The sequence below is a fragment of the Eleutherodactylus coqui genome, chromosome 2 (genome assembly GCF_035609145.1).
Source record: "Eleutherodactylus coqui strain aEleCoq1 chromosome 2, aEleCoq1.hap1, whole genome shotgun sequence".
Taxonomy (NCBI): Eukaryota; Metazoa; Chordata; class Amphibia; order Anura; family Eleutherodactylidae; genus Eleutherodactylus; species Eleutherodactylus coqui.
In genome coordinates, this window is record NC_089838.1 from 200,986,780 (window position 1) to 201,005,856 (window position 19,077).

At 43.2% G+C, this 19,077-nt stretch overlaps 1 protein-coding gene across 3 annotated transcripts in view; it reads left to right on the top strand.

The window, feature by feature from the left end:
- Window positions 1–11,010: 11,010 nt before the first annotated feature.
- Window positions 11,011–19,077, top strand: part of PPP6R2 (protein phosphatase 6 regulatory subunit 2) — a 94,776-nt gene continuing 86,709 nt past the window's right edge. For 2 of the 3 annotated variants that reach the window (XM_066592205.1, XM_066592207.1), the window contains exon 1: window positions 11,011–11,216. The gene's annotated coding sequence lies outside the window, so the exon portion shown is untranslated. Of the gene's footprint in view, window positions 11,240–19,077 lie in introns of all 3 variants that reach the window. The other variant, XM_066592206.1, reaches the window with a different exon arrangement.

Sequence of the window (19,077 nt, forward strand, 5' to 3'; positions counted from 1 at the left end):
CAGGGCCAAAACTGAACACTACCATCAACGAGACTCACCTGAACATATTGACTTCACTGCCGGACGAAGCAATGTAAAGTGGGAACCCCTAGTAGATCCTAAGGTGATTCTGATGCCACCTCTTCACATAAAACTCGGGCTTATGAAACAGTTTGTCACAGCTCTAGATAAAGTATCTACAGCGTTGAAACATCTACTAAACTTCTTCCCGAAGCTGACTGAGGCCAAGGTAAAAGCTGGTATCTTTGTGGGACCACAAATCAAGAGGATCATAGAATGTCCGAAATTTCCTGACATGCTCACAGACGTACAGAAAGCAGCGTGGAACACTTTTGTTGCTGTGGTTGAGGGGTTCTGGGGAAATCACAAAGCAGACAACTATGTGGAGTTGGTGGAAACGATGGTGAAGAAATACCACGCTAAGGGGCTGTAGGATGTCGCTCAGGGTTCATATTCTAGATTCTCATCTGCATAAATTCAAGCAGAACACGGGAGCATACTCCGAGGAACAAGGAGAAAGGTTCCACCAAGATATGCAGCAGTTTGAGCCTCGCTATCAAGAACAATACAACGAGAATATGATGGCTGACTACATCTGGGGGCTTGTACGTAAAAGTGACCAAGCACACAATCGTCAATCAAAAAGAAACAGACATTTCCATTATTTTGAACTGTATAGACATGCTCTGCATTGTATAATGACTTTGGCTCATGGTTGTAAGTAATTCTTTTCTCACTGTGTATGTCCTTGAAACATTCGAAATTCAAAATCATATATTTTTAATTATAGATGTCCTGAGCACAAAAGCAAACCTTTTTCGAAATGAAAGTTATCTTCCATTATATTTTACAATAAGCTAACAGGAACAAATAAACCTTTCTTAGACACAAAAACCACATAGCTTTAATATCAATTATAATTGATATAGGCAAACTATAGAATTGATAGTAATTTGTATTAAGGCACACCACCCTGGGGACAAGCAGTGCACGGAAAATACCTGCAATGCTTTACCGTAGTTAGTCTACAGTGAGCTACAAGAAGAGCTCTGAGACTGCAGAAGTAGCTCTGGAAACCAAGTCCTGTGGAAACAGTGGGTGAGCCACGCCTGGATGCCAGACACTTGTGGGGTTGAGCCATATGGAAGAAGTGTGTACTCTGGTGAGTGAACTGTGGCCTGCTAGTGTGTGACAAGCAGCACTAAAGAGGAAAGGGGATGAAAACTATAGGCACTCCACTTGGCAACAAAAATTTTTTTGTGTGTGTACGGGAAATCAGTGGTATTTTCACATTATTTGGACAACAAACAAATTGTTATTAACAGTTATTGAGACAAAACTTTGATCGTCACATTGCTGACTAAGATTATATGTACAGTGCAGATTCATGAGATTATACATGTACAGTAATTATTTTGTATGCTAATACAATGCTGTTATTTTTTGTTTTTTTTCTACATCTGTAGATAAATTGGTGATTATTTGAATCAAGTATGGCATCAAGAGGTTGTAAATATCCTGCAGATGCTTTCTGTTATGTATGTGGAGAGTTCATCAAAACAGGCAAAGAAGCACTCTTTGGCAACAACGGCAAAAATGAATGCAAAGCATATTTTGGGATGGCTGTGGGTGATCAAGATAAGTTATGGGCACCTCACTTTAGCTTCGATTATTGCGAGAAAACTCTTGAAAGTTGGTTCAGAGGGGAAAATAGAGCCATGAAGTTTGCAATACCAAGAATTTGACGGGAGCCAACTGATCATTCCACCAACTGCTATTTCTGCATGGTAGACCCATCTTAATGTTGAAGTGGAAAAAATGCAGTTGCTGTGACGTATTCAAACATTCCTTTGTCTATGGCCCCGGTATCACATTGCCCTGATCTCTCCATTCCGACGCCTCCACAAAGCATGCATATTGTGCATACATGTTCAGAAAACATTAGCTCAGACAGTGAAGATGCAACTGATCCTTTCTATGCCGGCAAAGTTGACAGAAGCCATACTACCCAAACCAGAAGGATGTTAATGATTCAATAAGAGATCTTAGTCTTATAAAAGCTAAAGCAGAAATTCTGACATTCAGGCTGAAATAATGGAACTTGCTGGATGATGGCGTGCAAGTTACAAGTCAAAGAAAACGTCATCAAATGTTTTCTACCTTTTTCACGCTTCAAGATGGACTCTGTTCTGCCATGACGTGGCAGGTCTATTCAGAGAAATAGAAATACCTTGTAACGTACAGGATTGACGCCTTTTTATCGACAGTTTTTCCAAGACCCTGAAATCAGTTCTGCTCCACAATGGAAATCAACTTCCTTCCCTTCCAGTGTCTCACTATGCACATCTCAATGAGTACAGTAGTGTCAAATTCCTATTGCAAATTCTGAAGTACGATCAGTATGGTTGGGAGGTAATTGGAGCTTTCAAGATGGTTGCTTTCCTTCAAGGTGGTTTTACAAAGTTTCCTTGCTATCTTTGTCTTTTGGATAGCAGGGCCAAAACTGAACACTACCATCAACGAGACTCACCTGAACATATTGACTTCACTGCCGGACGAAGCAATGTAAAGTGGGAACCCCTAGTAGATCCTAAGGTGATTCTGATGCCACCTCTTCACATAAAACTCGGGCTTATGAAACAGTTTGTCACAGCTCTAGATAAAGTATCTACAGCGTTGAAACATCTACTAAACTTCTTCCCGAAGCTGAATGAGGCCAAGGTAAAAGCTGGTATCTTTGTGGGACCACAAATCAAGAGGATCATAGAATGTCCGAAATTTCCTGACATGCTCACAGACGTACAGAAAGCAGCGTGGAACACTTTTGTTGCTGTGGTTCAGGGGTTCTGGGGAAATCACAAAGCAGACAACTATGTGGAGTTGGTGGAAACGATGGTGAAGAAATACCACGCTAAGGGGCTGTAGGATGTCGCTCAGGGTTCATATTCTAGATTCTCATCTGCATAAATTCAAGCAGAACACGGGAGCATACTCCGAGGAACAAGGAGAAAGGTTCCACCAAGATATGCTGCAGTTTGAGCCTCGCTATCAAGAACAATACAACGAGAATATGATGGCTGACTACATCTGGGGGCTTGTACGTAAAAGTGACCAAGCACACAATCGTCAATCAAAAAGAAACAGACATTTCCATTATTTTGAACTGTATAGACATGCTCTGCATTGTATAATGACTTTGGCTCATGGTTGTAAGTAATTCTTTTCTCACTGTGTATGTCCTTGAAACATTCGAAATTCAAAATCATATATTTTTAATTATAGATGTCCTGAGCACAAAAGCAAACCTTTTTCGAAATGAAAGTTATCTTCCATTATATTTTACAATAAGCTAACAGGAACAAATAAACCTTTCTTAGACACAAAAACCACATAGCTTTAATATCAATTATAATTGATATAGGCAAACTATAGAATTGATAGTAATTTGTATTAAGGTGCCCATACATTTTCAACAACTGTCGGATGAACGATTGTTTATCTGATAGTTGTTTCCACTGACTCACCCATACACACGAACATTTGGCTTGGCTGAATGTTTGTGTATTTAGGGAGGTAAGAGAGCTCTGGCAGTGGCTTATCTCCCAGACAATATAGTATTGGGAATTGAAAATCAACGTCCTCGATCCTTCTTTCCACCCAATATCATCTATCAGAGGAAAGTTGAGCCACCATACACATTAGAGAGGTGATGGGTTTGGACAACTAAACTCTGTGTATGGGGGGGGGGGGGTCTCTTTGGAGGTTGGCAGGTTTAGGGCCAGCAGTACTTTTTGGCTATGTATAAAACCTATATTTGCTGTGCAATCTATTGTTTTCTGTTACCAGCAATATCAACAGTTATAGCTTCTGACTGTCATGTTGTTTAATTTAGTAAGATTAACCAAGTCAAGATAAATACCTGAGAGTAGACATAGACTACAATTTTATGCACAATGAAGCTCGAGGTTTGCAGTGTTCTGCTTGCACTTCGGAGCCTCTGGACACAGCCTGTGGGATGATACATATACTTGGCTGTACAGCACTGGAGGAGGATAGAAGGGAAAAGAAGAGTGTGTAGTGTTACATGGCCTACATACTCCTTGCAGCAACTGTTCACTGAATTTGTCTGCAAGCCAGCTGCTCTGCTTTGTAATGACGCTAATTGTGCCACTTGTTGAGAGAAGCTGAAAGCTTCTTACATTATACTAATCTAATGCACTGTACCTCAGGGTTCCTGTAAATGAACCAGAGCCCCCAAGGTGCAGTGCATTAGGTGAGTATTAGGTCGGCTTTGCGCAACCATAAGCGTATTTGTGCAAGCACGAGTGCCATGTTTTTGCAGAATGACCGTTACTTTTTCCCACGCATATTTCACTGTACTTTTTGAAAGGTCATATGTCAAAACAAAAAGCACTGATGCTCCAAGCCATTTCTATGGCTAGTCTAATGAGTTTAACCTCCTTAGTGACCAAGCCTGTTTGCACCTAAATGACCAGGTCAAATTTTTAGCGTAAAATAACTCTGTTAAGGTTTTGCATATCCAAGTAATTCTGACATTGTTTTTCTCGACACGTATTGTCATTTAGGTGGTAAAAATAGACCGATCTAATTTGTGTATATTTATTAAAACTGCCAAAATCGAGAAAATTTTGAACAAATTGTCATTTTTTTCACATTTTTAACTGCAATGTCAAATATGCGCAAACATACTGTACAAATTTTTGGTGAGGTATATATTTCCATCTGTTCAATTTATTCTGGAAGCACATTTGAAAAGCTTTAGTATTTTTTAAACCATTTAGGAGACTACAAATTCAACATTAATTATTAAAATTTTAGGGAACATTTCGCTTTCCTACACCAAGTCAAGATTGCAAGGGTTCATAGGTGTCAGAATGATAAATACCCCCACAATGTGATTGTTCTCAGTAATCTCTACATTTGTGCTAGAGATCATTCCCTGCCAGTGGACTGATTAAGTATTTACGTCTCTGCTCATCTTGTCTGGTACAAATTAGTCTCAGGTTTCTGTGCCTTTTCATGTGTGTACATTTGTATTTATGTATGCCCCATACAAATCTGTTTCATTATGCCTGAGGAATGATTCTAAGAGGATCCAAAAGCATGTAACAAGATCATGTATTTTTGTTTGCCTTTAAAAGGTATCGTATCTACAAGATTACTTGGATTCTCTTGCGGGGAATAATCACATTTTGCTCTACTGGCTAACACAGTACCAAAACTTTTTTGCATTAAACTCCCACAAATGACCGCATTTAAAAAAACTACACATCTTAATGTATTCACTGAGGGGTGTTATAAGTATTTTGACGCCACAGTTTTTTTTCAGGAGTTAATGCAATTTAGAGGAGAAAAAAATAAAATTTAATAGTTTTGCAAATATGTTATTTTAATTATGACATGATCCCCCACAAATGACCTCATTTTGAAAACTAGACCCCTTAACAAATTCATCTAGAGGTGTACTGCGTATTCTGACTATATCACTGGAAATCGCTATATCACCGCGAGAAAATCGTGACTTTTATTCCCATGATTTTTTTTAGCATCAACGCTGCTTTTTTTCACAAAAACATTACTGCCACTTGCGTTTTTTTTTTTTTTTTTCCACGCGATTTTGCCACGATTTTTTTAAGGCGAAAGTCAATAGGATTTTCTAATGTTAAAAATGCATTGCACGAAAATCGCAAGTTCTTGATTTGCGATGAATAAGAGGCTCTATAGAGAAACATGAGAGAGAAAAAAAAAAAGCAAAACGCAGAAAGATGGGACATGCCGCGATTTTTTTTTCTCGTAACATCGCTTGAGTGAAAACATCACAAATTTGACGGAAACCATTGAAAATCATTGGTTTCATAATTCTGCGTTTCCACTCACCCTCGCATTGCGCGATTTTCTAGCCAGTGTGAAGGCACCCTAAGCAAAGCAGAAGGAAAAAGCACACATATGAATGAAGGAGATGAAATTTTATATATGATCAATAAAAGTTTACTCAGGGTTATTGCTTTTGGCAAATATATTGATTTTGATATTGTTGGACCCTGAGCCTTTTCTTTTTGTCTTTTCAGATATGAATGAAGACTTTCACCCCAAAGTGGATCCCCCTGTTTATCCTGTGTTCAGAAACATACCCATTGTGGCCCTAATCTGCTCACTGGACACATGGCTAGGCCTGGAATGAAGGGAACAGCCTTTGACTTTTCAGGGCACAACTGAATAAATTCCAGGCCCATTGCTCACTTGTAGAGCCATCAAGTTACCAAAACGATAGAACGCCCCCACAAGTGACCCCATTTTGAAATCTAGACACCTTAGCACATTTATCTAGGTGTGTACTGAGCATTCTGATCCCACAGTTTTTTTTTTTGCAAAAATTATTATAAAGCAGGTAAAAAATAAATAAAATTTCGTTTTTTCACAAATATGTCACTTTCATGACTGTTTTCTTTGTTTCAAGCAGGGAAGACTAGGGAGACGCACCCCAAATTGTATAGCACAGGTTCTTCAGTGTTCAGTAATACTCCCATGGTAGTGTTCTACTTACAGCACACATGGCTAGGCCCATAATGGAGGGTACACCCGTTGGATTTTAGGGCACAACTGAATACATTCCAGGTCCCATTGGTCACTTGTGCAGGAAAAAAATGGACTCTCTAAAAAGAATCCTCGCCCCTCGCCTTTTGGCATGCTCTAAAACCTAGATAAAAGTAATAATGTAAAACCGTGTGGGCCTCCCACAATAAGCTAATTTAAAAGTAAAGTTCATAGACTTCTGCCATGAGAAATGGCGATATACCATAAACACAACACAGAACATAAATATAACAGCATATGATTGAAATAGCTACATACAAATGGTTTAATATAAGAATATCTGAACCGGCTGCCTGTCGCTCTGATTTCTGCACACCTCCTACAATTGCTGGAGAGGCTGTTGATATATGATGAAGATATAAAATATATATCCAGTTACTAGAAGGATTTACTGTCAGATCAAATATGGCAGGAGAGATCCGATTGAAGTACAATAGTTTACTCTTGGTTATCAAATTCGGCACCTAATGTTATGTAACTAATATGTCAAATGGATGATGGATATGGTCCAGATAATATAAGATGGAAGCTGATGTCCTGTACCAGCTATTAGGTCTTGTCTACAAGGAGTATTACCAAATGCCATTCATAATGTATCATAGTAATGTTTTATTCAGTTATGTATTACAAAATGATGTGGTGATTTCAAAGAAGTTTATGATATCTTTCGGCTTGCGAGAAACTCAGTCAAGATGTTTGAGGGAGACATGGGGTCAGGGGGTTCGGTTATTGTATTGATGTATATGTTACGTTTTTGGAAGATAAACATTTTCAATACAAAACATTTAATGGAGAAAAAAAGCGTGATATGTCTCAAAACAGAGGTAATTGCAGAGGCTTGGTTGTGATGGGCAAGTGGAATGTTAAGGGTATCCCACCTCCCCCCATGCTTGCCTCAAACCCAACACTTTTTTGGGGGGTATGTCTTGACCTCAGTGGCAGGGATGGGGTGTAAAATGTGGCGCTTTGTGAGCCTCCCTAAGCTTGCTGAGGTGCGGCAGTCTCAAACAGAAGGCGCTCCATAAGCTGCTCTTAGAAATGCAGGAAAGTGAGTGTTGCAGGGGAATTCTTGTGAATGAAGTAGGCATTACAGGTAGCGATCTAAATAATGCCGGGCTCATAGCGGATCCCAGCTGTGAGCCTGGCCGTGACCCTGCGTACAGCCGTGTAATGTACTGCGCATAACTGTGTACTCACGCAGGGGTCATGTACAATACACCTTGTTTAGTTTGTTTATATTTCCCGCGCCATCGTTTAGTGATGACATGGATATAACCATGACCATAGAGAACAATGGGCTCTATGTCACGGATATCCGTGGTAAAATAGAACATGCAGCGTTCCATTTTCTGCGAATGAATTACATAATTCCGACCCGCTAATGTGAGCGGAATTGTGTATTCCAATGCATTTCATTGATCCACGCAATACCATGGAACAAATGCTCACGGAAACGCAATTCTTATCCGTTCGTGTGAGAACGGCCTAAGGTAGATCGCTACCTTTTTATACAATTGGATAATGGCAATCATTTGATTGGGGACCGCTCCACAAGGTCTCCGGTCAATGCTCCAGGCTTTCAGCTACCTTTAGCCGAGCGCAAAAAGGTTTAAAATTTTTTAGGCCCTCCCTGGCTTCTGTGGATGTGTCCGCCATTTTGCCAGTGGGCAAATGCACAGAAACCGGGGAAAGTCAGTGGAGGATAATCACATTGGGGCTCAAACGTGGAGGCCTTCAGTAAGAAGTTTCATCTCACCTCACCAGGCAATCCTTAGCTTCTGTGCATGCGTCCGTCATTTTGCCGACGGGAGCATACGCAGAAATTGGGGAAAAGTCCATGGATACAGTGAACAAATCCAGGGGCCTTATGTAAGTAACTTCATATTCCCTCACGGATTTGATCCGTCAAGGGAGATGAAACTAACTTTTTTTACTTTTACATGATCACCATTATCCATTGTATAATGGCGATCAAGTGACCGAGAACCGCATACCGCGGCCCCCCCGTGAAATCTCCAGGTTCTGGGCTACCTTTGGTAGCCGGGGGCAGGGAAATGTTAAATTTCCCAGGCTCTCCTGGGATTTTGCGCATGCACCTGACATTTTTCCAGTGGCGCTCATGCACAGAAGCTGGCAGCAGGACCTTACAGGACCAGCTCGTCACGGGACATCGCAGAGGCCAGTAGAGGAGAGTAGTTTCATCTCCCCCTCACAGATCTGATCCATGAGGGTAGATGAAACTTTAATTTTTTTAAAACTTTTATGTGATCGCCATTATCTATTGGATAACTGTGATCACGTGACTGAGAACTGCACACCATGGCCCCCAATGACAGCTCAAGGTGTCACACTCACAGACCCCGGGGCTTTAGTCTACACGGCTGGCATGTTTTTATGGCCCTGTAGAATACAGCCCAAACACCCAGGACTTGAAAACACATATGGGTGGTTACTAAGGCTGCCTGTCCACGGGCGTTTTTACATTTTGTTCCCTGCTGCGATAACCCGGCCGCGGAGAATGCAATGCACGCTTTCCATAGCATTGCTATGGAAGCACAGCCCCCCTGTCCACGAGTGGAGAATCCTAGCGATTCTCCGCTCGCGGCCGGCAATTCGCAGCATGCTGTGAATTGCCGCGATTCTCCGCAGTCAGCCTGTCAGATAGGCTGACCGCGGAGATCCGTATGCAGGCTCCTGCCCCCGGGTGGCGGGATACAGCAACGCCCGTGGACAGGCAGCCTGAAGGGGTTGATATATGTTATTTTTCTTGCACAATTTCACAGTATTTCCCGCATCTTAGCGTGTGCATCCCCATTGACTTCTATGGAGACTTTTAATGCACAGGTAAAAAATAGAGCATGCCATTTTTTTTTTCGTGCAACCACAATTTTTTTACTGTTTTTTATGTGATTTTGTGGCGCTACAAAGTCGAGCGACTTTATAGCACCACCTGCGTGGATTTTCGGGAAGAGCCTTGAAATATAAGCCCTACCCCGAAAATAAGCCCTAGCTGCAGTAAAAAAAAAGATATATATTAATACATCACCTAAGCGCTATCCTGGTCCCGGCATGGGTCTCTTTTTCTCGTCCGGCACTCGTCTTCAGTCTTCTGCCAGACCTTCCTGCATTGAAGGATCAAAATCCCTGCCTCCAGGAAGGGCTGGCTGTAATTAGTTCACGAGTGCGGTGAATGAATGAATGGCTGTGATTTGCTCATTGAGCACTAGCTTTGATTGGCTGAGCCCCTGGCGCTCGTGAACCAATCACAGTCAGCCCTTTTTGGAGGCGGGGATTTTGACTGTCCAATCCAGGAAGGGCTGGCAGAAGATTGAAGACGAGTGCCGAAGTGAAGAAGAGACCCACACTGGAGCTGGATAGCACTTCTTAGGTAATGTATTTATTTTTTTGCTTTTTTTAACTGCAGCTAGGGCTTTTTCAGTAGGATTTCCTACTGTAAAAATTGCATTGCACTGCACAAAAACCATCTTTCGTGAGACGTAATGCAACAAAATGGAAGACTCCATAGGGAAACATGGGCTACGAAAAAAAAAAACCGCAAATCACGGCTGTATAGAGCATGCCACGATTTTGTAGTCTCGCAATGTCACAGGCTACAAAACATCGCTCATGTGGAAGAACCCATAGGAAAGCATGGGCTCTACATAAATGCGATTTGTAGTGCTGTCGCATTGCGACAAAATCGCCTGTGTGGATGCGGCCTCACATATATGCATTTTGTAGCGTGGTTGCACCGCTACAAAGTCACACGATTTTGTAGCCCGCGTGAAAACAGCCTAAATTGTTGGATCCCATGAATTGCGGCACCTACATGGGCTTATAGTAGGGTTCACGCAGCCATACTTCAATCTTGCACATATAGGCTTGTCTATTTATGCATAGCCCTTTTTACAGGTAGAGATGAGACGTTGCTTTGTCACATTGCTTCGGGGGAAGCATTAGATGCTCCCAGTATTTAGTGAGCCTTGGAGTTATTTTGCTTATTGCAGGCAAGACTGAGTATTAGAAGCCATTGCACTAAGCGCCCCCTGGCGGCGGTTTCCTCCGTGCAGGGGATTTGGGGCTGTAGATAAACAACCATTGAGTGATATATTATATTGACTAGCGGCGCTAATCCTTCCATTGTCACGTGCGCGTCATTAGAATGTTGGGGCCATAATGATACAATGTAACAGTTGTTGTATCCGCTTCATGGTCTCCCCAGCAGGACGGAGTCCGCCGGGAAGGACACCGAGTCCGCCGTTGCCGCCACAGTGTGACTAGCAGTGTGTAGCCTGCGGCTCTCCCTCCGGGGGCTCCTGAGGTCGGACCCCGTCACTCCGAGCTGCTCGTCGTGCTCTCCCTCCCCCGTGATGTGGCGCCTCCCCCGTGTCCGCCATCTTGCGGCCGGTGACTGAGAGAATCTCGGCCCGTGAGAGTAGTACCGAGCCCGGACTGAGGGACCAGGCACTTCACCGTCAGCGGAGCCGGGGACGCACACCTGGCAGCAGCGGACGTGCTTGGAGTCCGCAGCCGGCGGGGACGCGTTGTGGTCCGCGGAGCCTCCAGACCGGGGAATAAAGTTCCGGCGAGGCCGAGCTCCCGTACGTGTCCGCCATACTGCACGGTATTTATGGCCGCGTTCGTCCTACACAAAGAGCGGAGTTCATGTGGAGAGCGCTAGTAGTGCGCCGGGAGCGCTGCTGGGGGTTGTGTCGGGCGGTGTGTGCGCGGACATGTCGGCTCTGCTGCGCTCCATCAGTAGTGAGCAGTGTGGTCTCCTGGCTGTGAGGGGGGACGGTAGGTGTGAGGGGACTACTGTGGTGACCACTGCTGGGGGTCGGCACTCAGGGACTTCTCGGCCACAAGCCTTGTCTGCTCCCTTCATGGTGGAACCACACGGGCTGATTTCGCTCCACTTGTAACTCTTCAGCTTCCATCCTGTCAGACATTTCAGTCCTGTAGAAGGAAACTAGTTGCTACAATTCTTGAAGTGGAAGCAGTTGTGTCTGGCAGTATGGCCGGCCTGCACCTCAGGACCCGCTCTCTGGAATACGAGGCTGTAGGTTTGGTACTGTGTTGGCCAGTAGAGCAAAATGTGATTGTCCCCAGCAAGAGAAACCCCGTAATCTTATAGACATGTTATAGCGAGCTTTCCAACCTCTCAGGGTTGTTCCTCAGGCATAGTGAAATAGATCCGAAGAGGCATGCATATATACACATACTTATGACAAGGCACAGACATGGATGTGATTAATTTGCACTTGAAAGGACACTACAACAGGATGGGTAGAGAAATAAATAAATAGTCCACTGATAAAGATATGAAGGTTTTACGCACTCTGAAATAGTGTTGAGGGGTCAGAGTGTTATCTGTGTTATAGACATCTCATACTTCCCATTCACACATGAATCCTCTTGAGTAATTTAACCCTCTGTTGAAAGTGTCAAAGGTTGTTATAATTTGTACTCCCAAATTCGTCTGTGGCTTTGTGACTTGAAACTGCCTTTTAAAATGGTGACTTTCATGTGTTCTATGTTGTGTCCGTGACTAGAAAAGTGCTCGGCCGGGGACCCAGACTGTTATCCAAAAAAACAGGGAGATGTTTTCTCACATCGACAACAATGGACGTGTCTTGAGATTCGTCTTCTTCTGTTTTTTGGGGGGGAGTAGGTTCCAGGTGAGAAATTTGTGAGTCCCGTAAGGGTAATTTAACACAGAGGAGCGCAATATGGGGCCATGAAACACCGCCTGATATCGCACTTCCCAACGTGTGATTTTTTGCCATGGATGCGAGGCGGGTTTGTATCAAAACCGCCTCGCTTCACTTCAGGGAAGTAGTCATCTCAGTGGAGCATTGTAGGGTGTTTTCCATTGTTTTAAATGGGGAACCTCGCATGGCACTTGCGTGCATCTAGCATGGGGTGTGATGCCTCCAGCATTGAAAACAATGGGCGATGTGATGCGAGAGCCCGCACAAAGATAGGACAGGCTGTGATTATTTTTTTTTCCCTTCGCATCACATAAATCTTGTGCGAAAATCTCGGCCGTGTAAAACCAGCCTAAATATCTGCTTAGTTGGAACAGTTATCACTCCAAAAAAATCTCTGGATTGTCCAAAACTATTCAGTGTAAACACGGTGAATGATTGAATGAATTATCATTCGTTTCATGCAAGCATGAAAATCGTCATTAGCTTGTTCGGTTTAAAAACCAATTGTTCGATTCTCATTCACTTATACAGTGAATGCGAACAACGTAACAATTTATCTGCATGTACAAATAGGCTGCAGGAGCCAACCCTGACGTGGTTTGCCTCTGCGAACGATAAATCGTTGCCTGTAAAAGCACCCTAAGGGCGCATTCAGATGACCGTATATCGGCCGCATATTCACACCGGCTGATATACGGCGTCTCTCTCTGCAGGGGGGGAGGAGGCTGGAAGAGCCGGGAGCAGTGCTCTGAGCTCCTGCCCCCTCTCCGCCTCCTCTCCACCCCCTCCCTGCCCCTCTGCACGAAAACTGACCTGCGGCACGGAATTAAATTCTGTAGCATGACAATTCTTTTGTCGTTTCCGCAGCGGCCTATCTATGGGCAGAGAAAGCCGCAGCGGAATTCCGATGGCAGAACTGCTCCAAAACCCGCGGCTAAAGGCTGTCGGTTTTGAAGCTGCGCTTTTCCAGTGGAAATCTCACAGGTTTTTCAGTGCGGCCATTCCGCTGGAATTCCGACCCGTGTGACCCCAGCCTAAGGGCTCCCTCACATCCCTGAAGATGGCCGCCGGGGTCTGCTCCCTCCGTCGTCCGCAGCTCTTCTGTGCGGTCCATTGCCGATTCCAGCCTCCTGATTGGCTGGAATCGGCACGTGACGGGGCGGAGCTACACGGAGCCGGCATTCTGCACGAGCGGCCCCATTGAAGACAGGAGAAGACCCGGACTGCGCAAGCGTGGCTAATTTGGCCATCGGAGGCCGGAAATTAGTCGGCACCATGGAGACGAGGACGCCAGCAACGGAGCAGGTAAGTATAAAACTTTTGATAACTTCTGTATGGCTCATAATTAATGCACAATGTACATTACAAAGTGCATTAATATGGCCATACAGAAGTGTATAGACCCACTTGCTGCTGCGGGACAACCCCTTTAAGGCAGCAGCAATTTACTTATTATTCTTCACTTTTGCCTCAGTGTTCTGAGAGCCATCACTTTTTAATGTTTCCATCGAGTTGCTAGAACTGGGGACACAGTTTGTTCAGGGATTGGAGGGGGAAGTTCTAATATCAGGTGCCGCCCTTTCTCCTGGTTTGGCGCTGATCCACTTGTTCCTTGAGTAGCACTGGCCAGTCCAAGCAGCGTGTAATGTCTTAGACTACGAATGCATTACTAGTGCTCTGTGCATCGGGCAGTTTAAGAATCGCTGTGGCCATCTTTGGAAGAATGAAGAGGAGTCCCATGAACAAGTAAATTGGCAGTTGAATCGGGAGAAAGGATCGCAGCAGGTAATAAGACTCTCCCGTCGGTCCCAGGACAAATTTTGTCATTGGAACATTTTTGAATTTCTATGAATGTATTGAAAAACTTGTATAAGGCTGGGTTCAAAAGGGAATGTAAATCCCGCTGAAATCTCACGGAATGACCGCAGCGTGATCGCACATAAATACCTCGAGATTTCTTTGGCAGAAATGCAGCTTCAAAACTCGCGCCGTTCGGCACGAGTTGTAAAGTGGCTTTGCCGCCTGCATTCCGCTGCAACCATTTCTCCCCATAGAAAGGAGAGAGGCCACAGCAGAGACTGCAATAAAATTGACATGCCACGGCTTTGAATTCTGCGTGGCATATCAGTTTCAGTGTGGCTTGGCCGCAACAGCTTCTCCTCAGCGCGTGGCTGTGTTTTTTTTTTTAACAAATCTCGACCACCTTGCTGCTTTATCCCAAGACAAAATGCCTGTGGAATTTCCGTGCAGAAAGTCTGCCCAGAAAGTTTGCGTCAATTCCACCCCGTGTGAACCCAGCCTTAAAGAGGTTTTCCCGGACTATAATATGAGGTCCTCAGATTCCGTTTGTTGGGGGTCTGATCAGCTGTATCAGAACTAGCACCGAGCCGTGCAGTAGCAAGCTCTGCTCCTATGTCTGCCATGACAGATGTGTCATGATGTTTGTTCTTGAAAATAAATGGGTTTTGAATGAAATGCCACTGACCAAAAATGCCACAAACTAAAAGCTTTGTGTGTGGAGTGTTTTTATATCTCACTAGAGACTTTCATATACATCTTTTAGCCGGATGCAAAAACACACACAGAAAAAAACCCACCATTACAAACATGTTAAGCAGCGTAGGGCTGGATTCACAGTGCTTTTCTTAGTGACATTATTGTTTTTTGCTGCTCTTTGGTTTATGGCTTTTTTTTTTTTAATTAGCATGCAGAGTATTATGGTTTTTTTGGCTTTTTTGCAATACGTTTCTGTATAGGAATTCACAAATGCAACAATACAAAATGCCACCAAAACACTTTGTATATGCAGTTGTGGTGAATATTAAATCCACCATGTAATGTAAAATATCTCCTGAAATAAGATGTTTAGTGAAACCGCTTCGATATATATGTAAATCCATAGCTTTGACGCTGAGAAGCACAAGACACAAAACTTTGCAGAAAAAAAAAAAAAAAGAATACAAACAGAAAACACTGCCAGGGCATGATTAAGGGGACCTGTGACGCACCTTATGCTGCCCTTACTGAAGGCAGCATAAAGTAGTAAGACATGCGGATTCCAGCAGTCTGTCCCTTATGAGATAAAGTACAATGGTTTTTAACCCCTTCACACTGCAGTCCTTTTGCATTTTCTCCTCCCCACTTTCAAAAAATCGTATCTTCAGTTTTTTTTTCCAATGACCTGGCTAAATAAGAACTTGTGTTTAGAGGGATGAGTTGTATTTTGTAATGTACCATATAAAGCATTGTGAAATGTAAGAAATATTTTAAATAGTGAAAAATGAAAAAAAAACAAAAGACAATTGTACTATTTTGTAAATGACATTTACTCACCTGTCCAGACGCAGTGGGGCTCTCCTCTGTCGCAGCCGGATTTTTTTTTGTGGTATTCTACAGTTAAAGTAACTGTATTTTACTCATTTTAACGTTACTTTTTTTTTTTTTTTTTAGGCCCTCGTAGGGGCTTGAACTTGTGATCGCCACAGGCCTGTTTTAATAGGCACTCGCTCATGTCAGTCCTGCGGGCCTTTAGAAGGCCCTAGGCTTCCTTAACACCCAGATGGCACCTTGTGATCTCGTCACGGGAGGGGTGCTGTTTGGGACAGTGACATTTAAAGGGTTAGCCGCTGCAATTAGTGTTATCTTTGATTTAAAGTTCAAAATTGGTAATAAGGTCTTAAAGCGTGGCAAGGTGGTAAGTGCCAGAGTCCGGCATATGAACATTGAAAAAGATTGGATGACTTTCAAATAATGGGTGTTTCTCTGTAAGTGACTTTTTGCTAATGAAGGAACTCCATAAGTGTCTCATAAGAACTTGGAGAGACACTTTATAAAAACAAAACAGCGGTTCCAGTATATTGTTAACAATACTATAGTTTGTCATGTTCTGTGTTTCCACAAGGGCCCTGTGGTCTATCAAATTCGAGTTGCTTGAGTTGTATTTTATGATTTATAATTAAATTGTGTTTTTCGTATGAATATGAATTTCGTAGGGTCTAGAATATATGATTTTACTAAGATTGAAACTCTGTGTAGATATGGCACAATTATACTCGATGCTCCGATGTCTAGATGGTGAGTGACTGATTTGGTTTAATAAACTGGACTCATCTCTTGCAGGCAGCGGCAGAAACCAGCTATAATGTCTTGAAACCACTGCAAATAACCCTATATGTGACAGACCGCTGAAATCAGCGTGTCTGTCACTGCTTTATGCAGCCATCGGTGAGGCAGAATAAAGTCCATTACAGGTTCCACTTAATGGCGCACAGGACAAAATTAAACCAACCTGTGATTAATTGGATTCGCCCTTCCCCACATTCTGAGTGCTCACATGGCTTGATTTAGCCTATGAAGGTTGGCTTTAATGCCCTTCGAGGCCAGTTTTATTCCCTGTTGCTTGTTCACAATGGCAAAGAAGAGAGCTGCCTGAGCGAACCAGAAATGCTTTTATCACCAAGCAGAAGCAATGTAAGGCTGGTCTCACACGACCGGATTTGGATTGCGGAATCTGTGATTGTCATCCACGCGGATGATCTACGGTATTCCGCATCCATTAACAAGAATACAACATTTGCATGTTTTCTCACATGAGCAGACAGTGATTCGATTTCCGCTCGCGGAAACAAAATCGCAGTATGCTCTTTTCTTGTGCGGATTCCAGAAGGACGGCTTCCATTGAAGTCAATGGAAGCCATCTGACCCGCAGCCCTGGCTGCAGATTCTTGGCGATGGCGCGGGGAAGAAAAGATCTGTACTGCACATGTTGGACGGTGAGCCTTCCGGACCATCCGCATACAGATTTAAATGTCTGCGTCCATGCGTAAACAACGGTCAAGACTAGATTCCACTGCGGGCTCCGCATGCGTAATCCGACCCATTCAAGTGAGAACGGCCTAAGTGATGCAAGACTGTCTTCAAAGAACTTGGCAGCCTGACTACAACAGGGAATAAAAGAATGCAGGCCATCTATAAGCAAAGAGATGGTGAGGCAATGCTTAGCTAACTTAAATGAATTCAAGTCTTAAGGTCCAGATGAATTACATCCTAGGATAATAAAGGAAGCAGCGAAGGTAACAGCTGAACCACTCGCCATAATATTTGAAAACAGGAGAAGTCCCAGAAGATTGGAAAAGGGCAAATATTGTCCCTATCTTCAAAAAAGGGAAGAAGGTGAATCCCGGAAACTACAGGCCTGTGAGCCTGACTTCTATACCGGGAAAGATCTTTGAACAAATTAATAAACAGCATGTATGCAAGTAATTGGATAAAAATGGAATAATTAACCAGAGCAGGCATGGGTTTGTAACAAACAAGTCATCCTGGACTAATCTAACTTCTAAGTTTGCTGATGACACAAAGCTAGGAGGGATGGCACTAGGGAAGAGAGGGAGTATTCAAAAAGATCTAGAAAAGCTTGAACAGTGAGTGGTGACTAACACAATGGTATTTAACAAGGAGAAATGCAAAGTCCTATATCTGGACAAGAAAAATGAAAAAAGCAAATACAGAATGGGAGGAACTGGGCTAAATAGCAGCACACTAGAAAAAGACTTGGGTATACTACGGTAATAGATCATAGACTGAACATGAGTCTATAATGTGAGGCATCAGCCAAAAAGGCAAACACAATTCTGGGATGTATTAAAAGAAGCATAGAGTCTAGATCAGGTAAGGTCACTATCCCCCTCTACCCTTCTTTAGTCAGACCTCATCTGGAATATTGTGCACAGTTCTGGGCACCCCGCTTTAAAAAAAAGACCTAGACAAACTGGAGCACGCTCAGAGAAGAGTTACCAAGATGGTGAGCGGTCTGCAAATCATGTCCTATGAGGAAAGGTTAAAGGATCTGGGAATGTTTAACTTGCAAAAAAGAAGGCTGAGAGGAGACTTAATAGCTGTCTACAAATATCTGAAGGGCTGTCACACTGCAGAGGGATCAGCCCTATTCTTATTTGTACAAGGAAAGACTAGAAGCAATGGTATGAAACTGAAAGGGAGGAGACAAATTGGATATTATAAAAATCTTTCTGACAACAAGGGTAATCAATGAGTGGAACAGGTTACCACGGGAGGTGGTGAGTTCTCCTTTCATGAAAGTCTTCAAACAGAGGCTGAACAGACAGCTGTCTGGGATGATTTAGTGAATCCTGCACTGAGCAGGGGGTTGGAACTGATGACCCTGGAGGTCCCTTCCAACGCTACCATTCTATGACCATGTGCTCCCAAGTGTTACATAACTAGGTATGAGTCCAATAAAATGGATCCTACAGCAGGATAATGTCCCAAAGCTCACATCCAAAAGTACCATGAATGGTTAAGAATATAAATTGGAGAGTTTTTAAACTGGCCAGAAATTATTCATCTCAATCTAACTGAAAATCTGTGGAGAGCTGAAATCTGTTTACATGATTCCTATTTCCAATAGCATTCATAAGAGAAATGCAGTGGAAGAAACTACCAGTAGGCAGATGCAAGAAGCTCACAAATGGCTACAAAAAAAACACTTAGTGGCTGATGTTACCAGAGGGTGTGTAACAAAGTATTAGGGAAGGGTGCCCTTTAAGGGGTTATCCAACTTTTAAAAATTGATGCCATGCACACAGGATATTGGTGGTGGTCTACTGCTGTGGACCCTGATGATCAGCTGGTTGAAGGGACTGGACTCTCATGTGAACTCTGCAGCCTCTTCGATGTTTACGTTAGTTTTTTTTTTAGTTTTAATCGTGGCCATTTAGAATACTACAGGCTT